The 6,574-nt window shown below is 43.1% G+C and overlaps 1 pseudogene; it reads left to right on the top strand.

The window, feature by feature from the left end:
* Positions 1-984: 984 nt before the first annotated feature.
* On the top strand, positions 985-1,501 carry LOC100961795 (annotated as a pseudogene).
* The last annotated feature ends 5,073 nt before the right edge of the window (positions 1,502-6,574 follow it).

Here is a 6,574-nt window from a genome sequence, read left to right as displayed (position 1 = left end):
TGACTGTCCCACATCTGATGTCCAACCTATAAGCAGAGCTCCTGGAAGAAGAAACTGGAAGATTCCAAGATCTTTCATCCCCCTGGGAAAAAGAGAATCACAGCAGGAGAGGTGAGGGCCTGGAGAGGCTGCCTCTTGCTGCTTCTTCAGTGCCCTTTCTCAGAATTCTACCCAGTGTGGGTGGCACCGAACCCTTGTTGACTGAAATGGACAGGGAACAGATTCATTTCCCACTTTGTCCTATTCCTATCACAGTCTGGGGTCAAAACCATGGGGCTGTCACTCACTGCAAAGCCTCAGCCCCTGCTGCCTTTGTGGGCATCCTGCAGCCCTTCCTGCCTCCAGAGCTTCCTGTGTGTCTGCTCCATGCAAAGGCCCCACCCCTGCAGAACCACCAGTAACCCCGCCTCGGTAATGTGTTTCCTAATGTGTTTCCAGGTTGTCTCAGCAGGGCAGCGTGCTCCCAGCTATCTTTTGCTGGTGTGGTTATTTTATTCTAATCATTATCACTGCTTGTTTATTTCCTTAATCATCTGTTCTAGATTATTCCCCTTTTTGAGGACAAGGCTGCTTTGCAGTAAATGTGCGATTGTAAGCTGGGCTCCTTGAGATTTTAGTACTATAATATTTTTAGTAAATTCTGACTTGGTCCTTGCTTCTGTGCACTGAAAACTGCTGCCTCCTTCCCTGTACCACTTGTTCTCACAGTGACCATCAGCCACTGTGTTCTGGTGTTTCGTTGTTGTTGTCAAACAGAAAGAAAGAACTCCAGGGTCACAAAAAAATGTGTAAATTAACTTTACAAAAATAATTTAATGCCTTTAAAAAATTAACTGCTGGGTGTCTCTGAGGACCCGGATTGAAAGAAGATGGTGGGCTCACTGCGAGGCACTGTTAAGGGATAAAAACTGATTTTTTTTAGAAGCAGATTTTAAAAGCAACGTTTCTTCAAAACATCTTTTTTCATAAGTATCTTGATACACCATGGCTGGAGCAGCAGTAAAATGGGTGATATCAAAGAGAAGTTTCTTAAAATGTTTATTTTAGTCCAAAATGGAGCTTTATATTGTGTTTGTCATAGATCTACATATTCTTCTCTACCAGATGACTGTAATTGCAAAGTAGAGCTCGCTTTGACATCTGATGGCAGGACAATAGTCTGCTACCTCCCTTCTGTGGACGTTCCATATGAACACACAAAACCGATTCCTCGGCCAGATCCTGTGGGTAATAATGAAGAAACACATGATCAAGTGCTGAAAACCAGAGTAGCAGAAACAAGCGAATGGCTTGAACAAGGACCCATGAGAGAACAACTTAGCAAAATGTTCTTTACTACTAAGCATGGCTGGTATCCTCGCGGACAGTATCACACTCGTCGTAAGAAACTGAATCCTCCAAAGGACAGATGATACTGAGGTTTTCCAGGGAATTAGAGAGAAATGTGCCTCATATGCCATTTGAGAAAATGCAATCTGGTATATTCATTAATATGTTATATAGTAAAATGGTAACAATAAAATGCCTTTTCATATAAAAAAATAAAAAATTAACTGCTGATGCCTAAAGTCTGGTTGCTCAAGATGTTATCTGAGACTAAAAACACAGATTTCTCCATGGTTCCCTAAAACCTCCTTCCCAACCTGCTTAGCTACATAATACCGCCCCCCACCCATGTCTTTAGAAAGATAGATCTACGAGATTTTACTCTTCAACCTTTTCACTTCGGCCAAATCTGAGCATTAGTTCATCGTGTGCAACAGCTGCATCTGGGACACATATACACCTATGTTGGGAGCTCTGCAATATGATGGCTGGACATGAAAGCCCTGCTCACTTCTCAGGAGAGCACAGCCTCCTCCTGAAAACAGGAAGGTGGGCAATGTCTCACTCAGCATGCTGGCCCTCTATTTCCATGTCACTTGAGCTCCTGCATTTTATCCCTATGCTCCTAGGGATGGACTGGGATCCCTCCACATCCGAGGCTAAAAGGGGATCCTGGGACCAAATTGGGAAAAGCTCCAATAGCTCTGGATCAGGATGGACTGGGTTTGTGCTGGGTTTAGCCCTGCAGACCTGTCCATACTGGCCTCCACCAGGTTAGGTCAGCTTTTCCTCCTCCAAGCACCTCTGGCTCCCAGGGAGGTCTGTGGGATTCCGAGGTGATGGCAGGGTGTTCTGAGCTAGCTGAAGAACAGAGGACAACCAAGGGTTTGTAAAGGGGGAAGCCAGGGAAGTAGGGAGTTCCTCTGGAGGCTTGGAAATATAATTCTTATTTAACAGGAAGAGGATAAGGTGCTGTGTACTGAGGGTCCCTGAGCTCCTTCTGGAGGCCACTGTTTGTAAATCTGTACATCCATTACCTTTGGGCTGCCGTGATGAAGCCTGCATGGGGAGGAGCCAGAGGCACACAGCAGGGTGCTCATCTTCAGGAGTGGAGAGACCCACACGGTTCCACCATGCAACTGGCTACATGGCTTGGTTGGTTCCTTAACCGCTGCAAGCCTCTGTTTCCTTATCCATAAAATAGTGATAGCATAGTAGTGAACGATTCTTTTGAATCCATAGAAGATGAAATTAATGTTCAAATGGATCACTCATTATCCTCTTCGAGAAGCATCATCTGTATGACAGGCGAATGGCCAACAAACACATGCTCAATATCTTTAATCATCAGAGAAATGCAATTTAGTGAGATATCATCTAACTCCAGTAAGATTAGCCCACATCACAAAATCCCAAAACTACAGATGTTGGCGTGGATGTGGAGAGAAGGGAACACTTCTACACTGCTGGTGGGATTGCAAACTAATACAACTTTTTTGGAAAGAGGTTTGGAGAATTCTTAAGGAACTTAAAGTTGACCTACCATTCAATACAGCAATTCCTCTACTAGGTATCTACCCAGATGATAAAAAATCATTTTACAAGAGACATTGCACCAGAATGTTTATTGCAATCCAATTAATAAACTGCCAAGTCATGGGAGCATGAATGAACTCCATCAACCCATGAATGGATTTACACATTGTGGTATATGTACACCATGGAATACTATGCAGTCATAAAAAGGATGGAGACTTTACAACTTTTATGTTTACCTGGATGGAACTGAAACTCAAGAATGGAAGCAAAAGTATCCAACGTACTCAATACTACTATGAAATCAATATATAATCACCTACACATTCATACAAATGATAAAACACAACTATAGTCCAGAAAGGAGGGAAGAGCAGGGAGAGGGAAGGGGAGGGGGGAGTACAGAAGGAGGGAGGCCATTTGGTGGGATCTCACCTACTGCACACAATGCAATGGTACATTTCAAAACTAAATAGTGTAGTATAAATGTCTTACCACAACAAATAAGTAAGTGAGGTGATGGCTGTGTTAATCAGTTTGATTTAAGCATTCCACATTGTATATCAAATCCGCACATTGTACCATGTAATCATACACAGTTATGATTTAATACAAATAAATAAATAAGCATCATCTATAAACAATAAAAAACACACACTTTAGAAAACTAAAAAATAGAAATTAGAAAAAGCAGTGAGTGATTTTTCACTAACAAAGGTTTGGGTTTTCTTTTTTCCCCAAAAGGATTTCCTACAACTCTCTACGGTCACTTTGTATTGTTTATGTGCCTTTTCTATTTCAGAACAAAGGAACATAAAACTAGCGTTAGGATCCATTTGCAGACCAATCTGAAGTGAAGCTACAGTTACCTCTGAAACAGAAGAAATATTATTCAACTTCTATGACTTTGGGTCAGTACCCAGCCCAGCCTCGTGGGGAGCTCTGTAGTGAGAAGTCCCTGTATGCAATGTTGCTGTGGGACTCTGAGGGTGCCCAGTCTTCCCATCTGAGTTCTAAGAACCTGATCTCAGCACCCTCATTTCCAAATTGAATGTTTCTGGTGTAATTATTGTAAAAGTTATACAAATCTATGTACCTGCCAACCATTTCTGGACATGGAATACATACTTGGCACAAGTGAGTGCTATTATTTTTCAAACATGTGCTGGTGAAGTCACAGGAGTAGCCAAGGCAGAATTCACCCTCACCCACGCACACCAGGGGGGCCCTGACTACTGGACTTGCGTCACTGGCTGCCATGGGGAAGTGGTCATGGGTGAGGCCTGGAGGCTGCACAGTGGTGATCCTAGGCTCAGAGCCCAGGATCCACTGGCTAACACTTCACTCAGGACTTACTAACTAAATTCAGGTGAAATGGATATCCTGCCCTGGACATTAGAAGATACTGCAGAGGAGGATGTGAGGAGCCCCAGGGTCTGGAAGAGACTGTCAGTTCATTTACTGGCCCAACTGGTGTGGACTGACTGTGTGCTGAACCGTGTGCAAGCCACAGTGCTGACAACTTTACTTCTCACATTTGGAAGGTTCTTCTTATCCCACACTTCACAGGAGGGACCTGAGTTTCAAAGAGGTGACACGGCATGTCCAAGGTCCCCCTGATGACTGAGGGGGGGGGGCCGATGGGGTGGAGCCGAAGGTTGGTTTTCCTGGCACGTTGCCTCCATGCTGGGCTGGGGTGGGAAGCATGAATGCCCAGGAGTGGAAAGTAGCGTGTTTTTGCCAATACGCAGACTCCTCCGCAGTCCCCTGGACTGTGTGGGAACAAGGACCTAGGTGGAGGTCACACTGAGGAATATTAGCATAGGTTATGGTGGCCCCACAGGAGGGCAAGGCTTCAGAAGCAGCCCTCCCAGGCAGGAGCGTGGTGCCCTGAGGAGTCTCGTGGTGGCACATGGGATAACGGATTCAACCTCTGCTTTGGGCGTCACCAGCCCAAGAGCCCAGGGCCTCCCTCTTTGCTTCTAAATTGTTGTCTTCTTAACCTGTCTTTTGGAACCATAAGCTTTTTTGTTGTTGTTCAAGTAAAAACTGAGGACTTTGCGGGCCTGCTGAATTCAGACACATTTTGGATCCTCCATGCACGTGTTCGGTGACGTGGGACAAATCCCTAATATCTCTAAGTCTTGGCCTCTTTCTAAAAACAGAGCTTATAGAATTCCTTTTCCTTCATGGATGCTGTATAGATTAAATAATAAACTGTTAGGTGATGTTCTTTCTTGCAGGGAGAGAAGGACAGCTTGGCCGCAGGTGTAAGCTCGCTCCTAGAATTGTTTAAAAGCAGGAAATGACTACACACTCTTAGGTGGCATGTAGCAAAATGTCTTTATTTTCCACACCCCTTTATTGGGAGCTGTCACGTACATCACATTGATCAATAATCCTAACATTCTCATTTCTTATCTTAAACTATAGAAAAGAAAGAAAGTCTGGGAAAGTGAGACAACCATCTTAAGCTAGCCTCAGGCTATTCCTTTTAGAAGATCTAGAAGAACAATAGTTATCTGACTTCTATTGTTGAAAGTAAAGGTTAGGATAAACAGAGGAGTAAAACCTTTCTCTTCTATGTACTCAATTAAATTTCCGAGAAACTGGCTTCATGACTTTTTTCTTATGGCTTTGGAGATCCTGCAGTTACGATGGAGTATTTTACTCACATCATTATGATGGAGTTTTTCTTTTTACTCACATCAACCTTTGAGTCCTGTCCTCTGCACAGATGGGCCGTTTCAACCCTTATCTGACAGGCTGACTTGACTGCACAGTCGGGGTTACCTTCAAGAGGTTTTTACGCCTGGCCTGCAGGCCCCCACTGTGTTTTCCCAGGTTGCTTAGGGTTTTGACAAAAGCGCATAATACTCACAAGTCTTTTTGCTCAGTTCTGGAATTAAAAGAGCACATTTCATTTAATTTTTGTGGGGGTTTACCCCACATTAAACAATTAAAATTAAATTATAAAATAATGCATCTTAAAATGTTTTCCTGATAATTGGTATTAACAGAAAAGAATTCAAAGCCTGTGAGATAATTTAAAGAGGTTGCTTGTGAGCTGAGTGTGTGTGACTGGTCCAGAGCACATGGCCTCAAAAGGTCCTGAGAGAGATTGTGCCTGTGGTAGCTGGGTTAGAGTTTGGTTTTATATGTTTATGGAGACAGGAACTACACATAAAACCCCAAGTCAACATGTGGAGGGCACACATTGGTTTTCATCTGACAAGGCCAGACATCTCAAAGCAGACACTGACTTGTTATAGGTGGGTGAAACATTTCTCTACTTAGTAGCAGAGTAAGTCTCAAAGGAGCTTGAATTACAGTTGGTGAAAAGTTTGAACTTTTGACTTCAATGGAAAGATGGAAAATTCTGTACCACTTCTATTAAAGCTGTGGTACAGGCTATGGATATTTGAGGGTATGCTGACAATAGTTGACATAGAACCAGACTCATAGGAGAAGGAACTGTGGAGAGTTCAAGACCTGTGTGGTTACTGAGTTCAGTTACCCAGTGAGGAAGGATTTGTGTTAGCTTCAGATGTGCTGGGCAAATTATCTTGGAATTTATGGTGAATGCACTTGTTCTTAAGCTAAGGTTTTCATCAAAGTTAAAATCATTCACACAAATGTGTGAGTTCTGTCATTTTTAAATCTTTTTCCATCAGTTCCTATGATCTGAATTTAAAAAACGGTTTAGGTTTTA

The sequence above is a fragment of the Otolemur garnettii genome, unplaced genomic scaffold (assembly GCF_000181295.1).
Source record: "Otolemur garnettii isolate 467f Iridium unplaced genomic scaffold, OtoGar3 scaffold00174, whole genome shotgun sequence".
Taxonomy (NCBI): Eukaryota; Metazoa; Chordata; class Mammalia; order Primates; family Galagidae; genus Otolemur; species Otolemur garnettii.
Note: the sequence above shows the minus strand (reverse complement) of the source record. Positions and strands in the feature narration are given on the sequence as shown.